The sequence below is a fragment of the Anguilla rostrata genome, chromosome 16 (genome assembly GCF_018555375.3).
Source record: "Anguilla rostrata isolate EN2019 chromosome 16, ASM1855537v3, whole genome shotgun sequence".
NCBI lineage: Eukaryota > Metazoa > Chordata > Actinopteri > Anguilliformes > Anguillidae > Anguilla > Anguilla rostrata.
The window spans coordinates 28,446,434-28,458,875 of NC_057948.1; the positions used below are offsets into that span (position 1 = coordinate 28,446,434).

Consider the following 12,442-nt stretch of genomic DNA (forward strand, 5'->3'; position numbering starts at 1 on the left):
TATTCAAAAGCTCTGATTAAAATAAAGCTGCTCACATTTTATTTATGTACTTGTGGTTTTATGAGAGGAGAAGGGTGCGCATGTTGGACCCCCAAATTCATGTTGGACTGATGGCAGGAAGTTTATACATTGGTGGAAGAAGGTAAATCATTGCGTTGGACTGTTGAGCGTGGTTTGATCTCTTGGATGGCTTCTGGTATCATATTTCTAAATGAAACAGCTTGGCATTATGACTCGAGATTCCTTTGTTATCCTTACTGATCATTGGCAGGTGTGGTTTGTCTGACCTACTCCTATTTCACACCTTTTCTGTTAGCATGGACAACACTAAACAGATGTCCCCAGACCAAGCTTAGGCAGTAAGTGCCTGCAGCACAATCACCCTCCGTGGTTAGTTTACCCCTTTGGAAACACTCTATTGATTCCTCTAATACAGTACCTTCCTCGCGAGCTACCGGTGAACTGCCACATTGTGAAGATGTGGAAGGAACCATAATTCATTACCAGTTGAAAATAGAACATCATTGGAGAGATAAGGATAACAATGAGTTTCCATCCCGTGATAAATCGCCAGTAGCTGTGTTATTTTCCCGCTCTTATATATGGTTCCTGTTATTGAATTTAGCCCCGGATAAATAAATGGTCTGCCAGAGACCCGTTTAAGCCGACTTCTTGGGGACTCATTTTCGTCCCGGCTCCAGACTCCTCCCGATAAGATCTTGAAGCGCTTGAGCACAGGCCGACATAACATTTGTTTCTGACAAGAACCCTATGTCGCCTTATCAGTTTCCATTGGAAAGGTTCCGACCTCAGAACCCCAACCCCCAGGCCTTGTTCTTCATTTAAAATAAGACCTATATCAGAGAAAAGGCTTACTTCTTGAACTTGACTCTCTCCTTGCAAGTCTGATCGCAAGTCAGGATCGTAAATTTGAATATTGCTATTTGTTAGTAGCCTGCCCTGAGATTGTAGACTTTGTTTCCAGAAATGTCATCATTTTGTCTTAATGTAAGTCTTTAATGTATGTAAAGGCTTAAATGTATGTTAGGAACTGGACTTCAATTTTGCTGTTTTGTGAAAGCCTAATTGCTATTGAGTACATTTTTCTTATAAGGCAAACAATTCAGCACAATTAAAACACAGGGAACTGGCTATTTGAATATTTGACTAAAATGGAATTAGTATTGTTGTAGACATTTGCAATGTGACATCCTTAATGTCATTTATTTGGGTCCTAAATACAGAATGTTCTGTTGATGCCTGTGTGCTGCAAAGCTCTGATATTATAATTATAGGGGTGGACGAGGTAAATGTGTAAGCTGGTGCCTGACTAGTTACAGATGTGTATGAATGATATCACATGCCCTATGTTTGTGCCATATTACTGCAGGGCCTATTACTTCATTTGGAGAACCACTCTGGAACCTAAGCTCAGTGATATGCTGTCAAATATGGGCCAAAATCTCCTCAACACCTATTGTATACCTGTTCAGGTTTAATGGCGTAACAAACTCTATATAAGCATTTATTAAAAACAAAAATATCTGAGCTGTGCTTTTTGATTAAGCAAACCTTTCCGGCAAAAACCAAGGAAATTTTCCCATTCATCATTTCCATAAAATTGGACATAAAACTGTTGTGTCCATGGGCTGAATTGTTAAAAGATACGTGTGCCCATTAGTGTAGCTACCTCAGCTGTTGTGGTCAATACACATGGGTTTGACCTTCACAAAGTAATCGCGAGGTAATGGATTCCACTACTCAATTTTTTTAGAGGTAAACTTCATAACATGCATGCTGCATTTTAACTGCATCACTCACCAAATGAAGAATATGGTCCTTCCTAACGGGCTCAATAGATTTTCATGCTGTGTCTCAAAAAGTGTGGGTATTTTCATGGCTGATTAATACAAAGAAAAAAGATGTTTAAAAATCCTTGTTTTTTTTTCTCTCGAATGGGCTGTCGCAATCCTTTTGAACATCACGTTTGATCAAAAGGAAATCAATTGAGTTTATGGAAATGTATGCATATCAGATACATTAATTTAAGAATATGGGGCTACTAAAGGAATATAATGGAAATGAAAAGGGAAGGAGTAGCTTGACCTATCGGAGTGTTACTTAATGCAATGTCAGTTTGCAGCGGAGCTCAATCAGTTACTGCTGTGAAGTGAGTCGCGTGGTCCCGGCCTTCCCCTCCCAGCGCCGTCCGGGCTCTTTGGGAATGAACGCCCCGCCCCAGAGCCACTTCTGCGGGCTCCCCGCGCTGAATTAAGCATGGGGTTCTGCGGAGTTGAGGCCGATGAAAGGGAAGTCTCGCAAACAATCGCAATCCGTCTCTCCGAGCGCCTCATAACTTTTTTCCGTAATACATATTTCATTAAGGCTGAGATCCGGGAGGCCCAGGACAGAATGCGAGGGGGGGGGAGGGGGGTGGTGTCTTGGGGAAGCGACATCCACTGTAATTGAGGTAATAGAAGCTGGCGAGGGGGTAAGCAGCTTTGGCAGCAGTCTGCTTGCTTGTTTGTTTATGGCCAAAACCTACCACACACTTATTTTGTGGAGAAGGGATGAAAGTTATGCCTGATTGATGTCATTCTTGCTGGCAGCTGAGGGAGCCTCTCCCAGGACAAGCTTTGTGGAAAAAAAAGCATTTGGATTATTGCACCCTATTAGAAAATACATGCCTACTAATTTCAATGGCAGAGAGAAAAATAAACATGTAAGTGGATATATAGTAGCTATTTTTCAGATATGGAAAATTAACTTGTGGCTGATGTCATTGCCCTGAGAAGTTTCCAGGACCCACAAGTGATGATTGATACTTGATCTGGAGGCATAAGAATGATTGCATCCAGCTTAGAATTTGACACAGATGTTTTAGAACAAGAAACAAATATAGCTAAAGAGCATCCATAATTCTGTTTAGGATCCTTGAAAAACAACCATAGATTCAGGGAACATTAACTTCAGTTCTCTTGGTTCTTTTGCATATATATTTGAGAAATGCTCATGTAAAAAAGTGAGTTGAAAGTGAGTTTGTCTTTGAAAATTGTGTTTCATGAATTTTTTATTTTGTATTTTTACTTTTGTTTAACCTGGTTAAATAAACCCATTGTGATGTAGAATATCTAGTGAGACCTGACCAAGAGGGCAGCACAATTAATAAATACAAAAAGTTACCATAATGGCCACTGATGATTGTATATTCGATATTCGGCTTCAAATATTTTTTTAAGGCCCCTGTTTGTCCATTAGTATCATTTTAACCCCCCCCCCAAACCTCCCCCCCCCCCCCACCTCGTATATGTACCTGTACGTCAATCATCCATTTATTTTCTTGTTTTTATGGTTTGACTAGTAAATTTGCAATGCATTTTCTAATTGACTTACTGAAATTATATTTGCCTCCCTAAAGAAGTACTCGGCCTGTATTACATAATGAAGATGTTCAGATACACATGAACACAAAAGTATTTAGCTTTTATTTACTTTTAAAAATATATTAATATTTAGGCTCCAATCGAAGAGATAGCAGCCCTTCGGGGAGCGGTGATATTGGATTGCTAAATACCATGATTTATAGCGCCATGTGTTGCACTGCTTCTGCCCCTTCTCGTCTGCTTCCCATGGGACTCCTGCTTGCTCAAGTCTGCTGATAGATTATTTATCCCACCCAGCAGCCTGATATAATTTACATTTAAGAGCATGGACATCTAATTAAAAATCTGACCCCACAGGACTGTCAGTAAATGAAACTTTATCATTAAATAATGTCTTCTATTGATTACATCATCCTAATATTTCAATGTTATTTTCATCAGTTTTGTTTTTTTTAATGGTTTCCATCTTTCCTCTGAATGTGGGTTTTCTCCAACGGCACGATGACAGCTTATGGAACACAAAGCGCATTTGTCCTGACAGCGAGGTACTACACGGTCAAAAAATGAGGAAAGTACACCTTCGTATAACTTAATAGGAGACTTTGTTCACTGCCAGGAGAAATGTTTGAAAAATAGCTTGGGGGAAGTAATTGATTTCAGGTTTGAACATCGACTCTGTTGCTTTTTATGGCAAAGTAAATACCACAGTTAAATGAAAATAATTTAACTCAGACAAACTCAGCCAAGGCTGTAAGTATTGGCTTTTCAATTGCTAAAGAAGCAGTGTGTGGAATCCTTCGGTTCTGTCTCATTGCGTCCTGTAGTATCCGACTCAAGCAGCCTGAGGAGTTCTGAATAATATCACGTGAAGGAGAATGTGATTACCTTCAAGCATCAATCGCATAACTTAACTTGAGAATGCCAAGGAATAACTAGCAATCCAAAAGGGAAATTTAACTGCAGATATATAAGAAACATCTTGTATACTATAACAGCACATTTTTGAGCACCTGGAAGCATAAGGAAAAAATGATCATACAGACTCTGGGAGCATGTTACAAGAATAAAAATATGGTGGTTATTTTATTAGCAGTCTGAATATTCAGTGTATTCCATATACAGACTCTGTGGAAAAAAGTGTAGAGGCTCCAAAGCTATCTCCTTGATTTTCAGCATCAGTTTAGGGGGAAACAAAAGGATCAATACTTGTGCTTAAGAGACTGTGTTTATGCACTGCATTGAATATGTAGCCAAGGCTAATTCAGGGCAGTCTAAGACATTATCTGAATTGCTTTTGCTCCTTGGAACTTGTGTCTATGTTTATCTGTTATGCTCAGTAAAGTAGCGTAGGTTTCAAGCCACGACAGAATGCGGAGAAGATGGAAATTAATCTTGATTGCGAGAGATCTCTTTTCTTGTCAGCTGGCAGGTGTGCCCATTGGTAAACATATGGACAAAAGACCAGTAATCTTTGTGAGCACAGTAAGATATACATAAAATACTTTTTATTTCTTGAGAGAATATTGTGGTGATATACTGGCTCTGATAAATACGCAATCGTCATTTGATAACAAGTGCAATAAATACAAATGAATTGCACATGTCCTCATTTCTAGTTCAGCCTAAGCATAAGCCTGCTGCAGTTCATTGTAATGCACAGATGTGGGGGGTTTGGGTGAGCAGTTCACATTTAAGGAGCTGGGTCTTTGGGGTGGGGGTAGATGGGGGGAGGGTTGGGTGAGGTGATGATGATGTGAATCCCAGCAAGGCTGTGGCATCTGCCAGTAGAATCTCTGGATTTTATCCTGCGCTACAGAGCTACATTACCCATACTAAACAGGAGGGGGGAACATCCAAGCAATATAAATGGGCGTAGTGTACGGCCTCTTTTTGAATATCGTGGTTGTCTTTACTAAGGTGGCTCCGCTGATGTGAATTGACAGCCTGAACACCCCTCAGAGCTCCACGAGATTCCCGCCATCATTGGAAGTGACAGAAGAGATTAAATGTTTAATCCTGCCGGAGCTTTTGGGAATATATCAGCAGTCGGCCTTTAATTGATACGCTCATAGTTTGGATAATTAATTGAATTGTTAATGTACGTACCCCTCAGATTTTTTCTTTTCTTTTTTTTGAATAAATAATTGAATAAATACCAAATAATTTCTAAAAGAGATATTCAAAGCGAGCGTGATACGGGCAGTGTGGTGTTACGCACAGCGTACAGAGAGTGTGGGAAACTCATTAGTACCGGCATTACATGGCTTTGTATGATAAAGAGACTGCTTTTCTTAACTTGAGATTGCCTCCTCCCTTGACACATATCAAACAAGCGGAGTGTGCGGCTCTGCTGAATCTATTTGCACGTGTTTCTGAATACTCAAAATACTTTCCATGTGCAGAAGTTTTGCTTATTTTACTCTCAAGCCGTTTTATCATATTAAATGCATATCCTCCTAAGACGCGGCAATTCATTTTTTGTCCCCTGCAGGGACGTGAGTCTCTGGTCTTAGTCCCAAGAACCATATATTCTACTGTGCTGAAACCTTACACAACAAGGGACATTCGATAAAAAATAAAATAAATATTACATCATACAAATATTGTCACCCAAGACACTTGTATTATGTTAAAAAAAATGTTAATAATTATTCTTTTTTTTTTTTTTTGGCCAGGCCTCAGGAGGATATGATTAGTTCAGGAATTAAATGAAAAATGATCTGTGGCCCATTACGTCCCTGGGTGAACTGTTTTTAGCTGCAGATCCACTTGGTGATGACTATGTTGCCCTCATTATGAGGATTTCAATGTGAGATATCTGGATAGAACCAGCTATTTCGGTAAAATCACATAGCAGATTATTTCTTAGCAGATTTATCCATGTACAATTTCTTGGCGTGATTCTTTGAGTCGTGAACCGCATTTGACCTTCACAAAAGTGTTTGTTTCTTTGCACATTTATCTCCTTGTAAATGTATTTATTTATCAATGTATTTTCTGGAAAGACTGACTTAAGTTGTGTGGTAATAGTGTATTAAATGAGATAAGGTGATGGAATGGAATTTTATGGAATATTTGTATTTTTTTTTGGATGTTCAATTTAGCTCAGGTCGAAATAGAGGTGATTCACGTAATACCTGAATTGGGATCTAGATGTACTGAATTATTGTTTGAGATATATCTTGGTTTTACTTTAGTTCCAGGCAGTGAATTATAGGGTTAAAATGTAGCTTATGTCTGCAAATTATCTTTCAAAAATGTTAACATTCTTTAACACAGCAGTTAATCCCAGAACAGCTGCATATCTGGAATACACTATTTGCAGAGCAATATATTTTATCCAGTTGCCTTACGGTATTGCGTAAGTTTAAATCTTTAGAGGTTTGCAACTCTTGAATCTTTTTTTAAAATAGATCTTCTAGTTTCATGCATTGTATTCTTGGGTACACCCCTGGGAGTGGTAGAAATATATTGCAAAATAACTAAACTTATCTGTTTTTTAATATGGACTGCTGGACTGCTAAGTGGCTTTCCAATGTGGGTTTACGGTGGAATGAAAATAAAGTATTTAATATCCTCCTCAGAGGAGATGATTAAAGAGGAAGTTTCTCACACTTTGGGAGGGACATCATCTTTCTTCATCCTCTGTAAAATTTGGTGCAGTTTTGCTGTTAATTATAAAAGCACCCCTCATATCCTTTGCAATCACCAGCTTAATCTCCCTTGTAGCCAGTGCAGTAACCACTTGGAAAAACTATGCATTCCGTTTATATAGCTTTTGAAACTGTTCCCATTATGCCAGTGCCCTTAAAAATACTCAGGCAGTGATGGAGAGTGAATGGATAGTTTAGCCTGAAATAATGGGTATTATATTCTTAACTAAAGCAGGTTTTTTGCAGATCCTGCCGTGGCTAACTTAAGATGAAGCAAGCGTGATACTGTGGTGGGGTGTACCTGCATGGATGACAGGGGTAGTCCAAAATGGCATTTTGTGCCGCGGTGTAAATTGTGCATTAGGACACTTCAGCTTTCATTCACAAAAGCTGTCTTGACAGCTGCCAACTATGCGAGCTACTGGGAGATATTCTAATGCTGTCGTGGTCAGGCTGAATAATAGACTGTTCATTTTCCTGCTTTGTCTGATACAGTAGACTTTAACTTACCGCAGTGTCGTGCATTAGTGTTTTAACACTGATCATGTTATAGCTGACAGAGGGTTAGCCATGGGGTTTCCACGAGCAGCACCTCCATTAGCATAAATTTATTCAACTTGAGAATGATGATTCCTAATTTTCCCCTACTGCCTAAAAGTCAGCAGTAGGGTAAAATGTGAAATAATTGGTCTAAATGCACATTAAAGCAAATGGAAACATTTGCAGTTTTCACAAACTTAACCTTCACCTATAAACATTAGAACATTAACCATTCTGATGATTGCTTAAGTAGTCACTGGGCATGTCATGTGGGTTTTCACAAATCACATGACACGGCAGGTAGAAAAACCTGTCTTGTATTTTTTTGCACATAAATGATTGTTTTAGAAATCCAAACAAACTGCTTGTTATTGGACCTCTCATGGACATGAACTGCGGTTGTGGTCTTGCTGTGCAGCACGTTGTCATTTTAGGGTTTTCCAAGTGGCTTTGCAGTGTAGAAATGTGTTTGTTTGTGAAAAGGATTGAGATTCAAAAAGTTGACTGTCCCAGAAAGTAAACTGTTATGTGATCATGTCATTGCATCTTTCACAGACTCTGAGATCCCTAAGCCTTTAGCACTGGTTAATGGGCATCCACACTGAAATGCTCCCATAGCATTTCAAATAACGCGCTTATGCCAAGGGCGTGGTTGGGATCCACCCTGTGTAATAACATGCATGAGTTGCATCATAGCATTAACCTAGCTAGTTATTCCTCTCTGCAGTTATATTGTACTGCTGCATTGCTCTTAAATTTGTACAACAAGCCATGATGCCCATGCAGTGCCTATGGTGCAGTCAGCTCTGATAAAGTGACAAGCAGGCACATTGACATATTCATGTGTGGAAAACCGGTATATGTAGATACGCTCATACAATTGGATATTTACAGTAGGGAACCATTTCATGTGATATACCCAGCTCAATGGTACAACAGCAGTGACCTCGCTGGGACTGAAACCCACAACCAAATGTTCATTTCCATAACCATTTCTTTCTGTAACCATATTTTTGATCTATAATTTCACATGGTGGGTCTTTATCAGGTTTGAGAATGTAAGTGACAAAACAGACTTAAAACCAGAAAAAAATATTTGAATCATTTTCAGAGAATGGGGTTTAATGGTAATCCCTCCATTCACTCGTTTTCATATTGCACTCAAAGTTCTGAAACACACTTCAATGAATAAGTTCACTATCATTGTTATTATGTGCAGATCAGATGAGCAAATCTTTCCTTGAATTTTGGCAAGGAAAACAAATTCTGGCCTACATATAACCTCAAGTTCAAATAAATATTTGTATATAAGCAGTTGCTGCAGTTATTTGATGTCTAGAGAAATAATGCTATCACAAAATACAATTTGGGAACAATTAGTTATACCTATAGATATTGATTATTCTGACAACCAACTGCTTGAATGTTAATCAAGAGAAGTAAACGGAAACAGATTGGGAGTAATGATCAATCTATTTCCAGGATCCAGCCACCTCCTTGGGTTTAGGTCAGACTTAGTGTGAAATTTCAGGCACGATCAAAACTCGGTGGAATTGGTTTGAAAATCCTTGGGAGAGACCTAGTGATGGAGTGGCTTCAATTTGTGCCGGTTTCACATTAATCCCGGTATTTGTATGCGTTCAATTTTATTTTAATTGCATAATGTGATGGCTTAATCAATCCGGTTGATCAGATTTTCCTTGCCAAGCGTGCTTTCCAGCAGGATGGTCGCATAGCACTTTGCCAAGAAGGACAATATGAGCCGAAAAAGCATTGAAAACAATTTAATTCATACTGTATGCATGATTTGTTTTTGCATCCACACCTCCTTCCTCTTTTTAATGGGGGGGGGGGGGGGATCAGTTGGGGGGTTTGCACCCCTGTGGCAGGATATTAAGCAGCTACAGTGCATAAAATCTAAGAAGACAGACCAAACCAAACTATAAGAGAGCTTTCAATCTTGTGCCAAGCAGGGAAGCCCAAGCTGAGTCATTAACGGTCCTCAATTAGACCAATTTTCCATGCCACCCCGGGACTGCACGTGGGCAAACCGGGGTTTTCGGGGGGGACGGGGGGAAAGCCAACATGACAGCAGTGCTGAGAGATAAGCAATCCTGTCAGCCAAGAAAGGAAATCAAGTGGAAAACAGAAGCGGAGAAAAGACTCTCCCGCTGATAACAATTAAATGTAATTGGACAGACTTGCATTGCTCTGCATTCACACTACAGACGTATAGCTTTTTAACACATGACAAGGGTGGAAGGTAGAGATGGGGATTAGTTAGCTGAGTGGAGTAGGGACAGACAGCTCTGCTCGGGGGACGGTCTTCAGACAGGACTTCTCCCCCCTGCGTTACTGTGGCTTCCCCCCTTCTCCCAAGCACTGTAATTGGCAAGAGCACTCAAGCACCTCCACACAATGCTCTGTCATAGCGTTAAGGCTTTTTATTAATATTTAATATTGGAATTTGAGGCAATAAAATGTTATTTATTTTGTCTGCCTTTGCTTGTGCACTAAACTAATTTAGAAACAAAATATTCAGTTTGAAATATAATTATTCAATTAGTTTTATGCTTTCTTAACAGTCCTCTGCTTGTCCCCCCACAGTGTGATGTAAATATAAACATTCTGGCTCTAGAAACATCTATTAATATTTAAAATGTTTTAGAGAAGTATACTTATTGCATTAAATCATCCTGGAAACAGAGTTTAGACATTTAAAAACTTCAAATATATTGTATAAGATTACATTAAGATTGAACATAACGTGCTTTGGTCCTTGCTATATAATCAAAAATGTATACATAACACAAATCAGTTCTTACGCAAAAAAGTATTGTAATCTTAATGTATGTTAATTTTGTATGCTTATTCAGGCTGTTGCAGTAATCCCATGAATGCACTTTTATTTATATATATTTTCCTCTCTGAATATTTAGTTGCATGTTTATTTTGTTTTCTGAACTATAAAGAGTGAAGCAAGGCCTCCAAAGGCTGTTTAGTGTGCTGCTGATGTTTTTGACTGGGTGATCTTGTGATCTCATCCATCAGTTGTTAATCTGTTACTCTATTTTAGTTCATAGCAGTGGTTTCATGGCATAAGTCGGTTACTCAAAGACAAGCCATCAATTGCACTAATTAACCTTGAAAGGTAATAAATAATGTGGATTTACGGCATCAACAAATTACAAGGAAATGGCAGCAGCACACGGGGAAACAGGGTGGATTTTCTTCAGAACGTAACCACAGATACCGTAATTCAATAATTTAATTCAAAAGTGCAGCTCCTAGGGACGGAAATATTTTCTGAAAATATATCCTGTTTTGCTCTAAATATGTACACGCATTAATCAAGAACAAAAAATAAAAAACAACCATAGCACTTGCAATAACTCCCACAAACAACCTTGTCTGAACAAACATGTGCACTTATATTTTAAGTCCATACAAGCCTTTGGTATTGTGACCATTTATGATATTTGAGCTGTGGCCTATGTCTATCTTTGATTATATATATATATATATATATATATATATATAAACAATGTCCTTCTCTTTCCACAAATGATGGAATATTTTTAATGGGCTATATCTATTTGCACGTTAGATTTAAATCGCTGTTAGCTAAAGGAAAAGTATGCTTCATTTTATGGTGCCAATCTGAGGTCTTCATCTGGCTGGGTTTAAAACTGTTGATGGGCTTCCATCAGTATATAAAAGAGAGCAAAAATGCTTTTATAATAAAATTTTTGCAAGTTAGCTGCGGCCAAGAGTAAACTTTGAGAGCACTATATTAAATGAATCACGTCTGCTAACTAAATCTTCGTTTAGGACAATACGTCTAATGCAGACCCAAGGTCTGAAGAGGTCAGTTTGGCAAGCCCCCGTGGGAGGAGACAGGGCATATCCTCCTTTCTGTCACACTGCCTTCGTGGCCTAATACATCACGGCGATGCAGACCGAAAACACACAACGCAAAGCCACCATTGTGAATATAGGTGGGATGCAGAGAGGGGCCATTATGAAAGCCCTCTGGGCTGGCACATTTAACCCTGTGAGACCCTGAGGAGAACAGGTCCGCTTCTGAAATGAAGGACACTTGGTCAGTGTTTTTTCTGAAGTGTTGACAAGGGCAATAAACGTCAGGCGGAATTGGGCTTGTTCTCAATACGCTTGTGATGTGATTAACGCTCCGGCCTCCGCTGGTTTCTTAGCAACCGCAGGTGCTTCCTCCATCCTGTTCGGTGGGTCAAGGCAGTTTCACTCATCCAACCGGCGCTGAATTTATGGCCTACAGGAAATTCGGGCCTCTTGATCTCTCTTTGTACATATGAGCATGACATGCCTTAAACATGTACTGTGAATATTATATAATTACCAACTTCCTAATAAGACATATCATATTTGATAGGCTCATGAAAAATATAGCCTTCCCTGAACATTATGTGGGAAAATATACATTTACATTTTCCTATAATCTGCATATATACACTTTTAATATCCCTAGTTTGCACCCTATTGTCTTGGCCTGGATGCCTAACTTCTGGATGTGTTTGGTTCTAATACCATCTGGGTCTTTAATCACCTCATGAATAATTTGTTTTTAGCTAAAAGAGGCACAAGCTTATTGAAAAGCTGGAATGTTAGAACAGAGTGAACCAACATTTAAACTTTCAATTGCAGTGGATAAAAATGAGGAAAGTGTGTATCGATGCTTTATTTTTTGTAATGTATGGGCATACAGACGGACTGTACCCGTAGCTATGTTTGTGACTGAGGATACCGTACATGTAACGAGTAACATAAAACTCCAACCTCTTCTTCAACCTTATTCTCCTTAACCAGCTGTACCTACTGTTTGGTGCA

The 12,442-nt window shown here is 39.0% G+C and overlaps 1 protein-coding gene across 1 annotated transcript in view; it reads left to right on the forward strand.

Moving 5' to 3' along the window:
- The window catches only part of LOC135242659 (transcription factor Maf-like), a 279,764-nt gene that overhangs the window by 58,227 nt on the left and 209,095 nt on the right, over positions 1-12,442 (forward strand). The window lies entirely within an intron of this gene.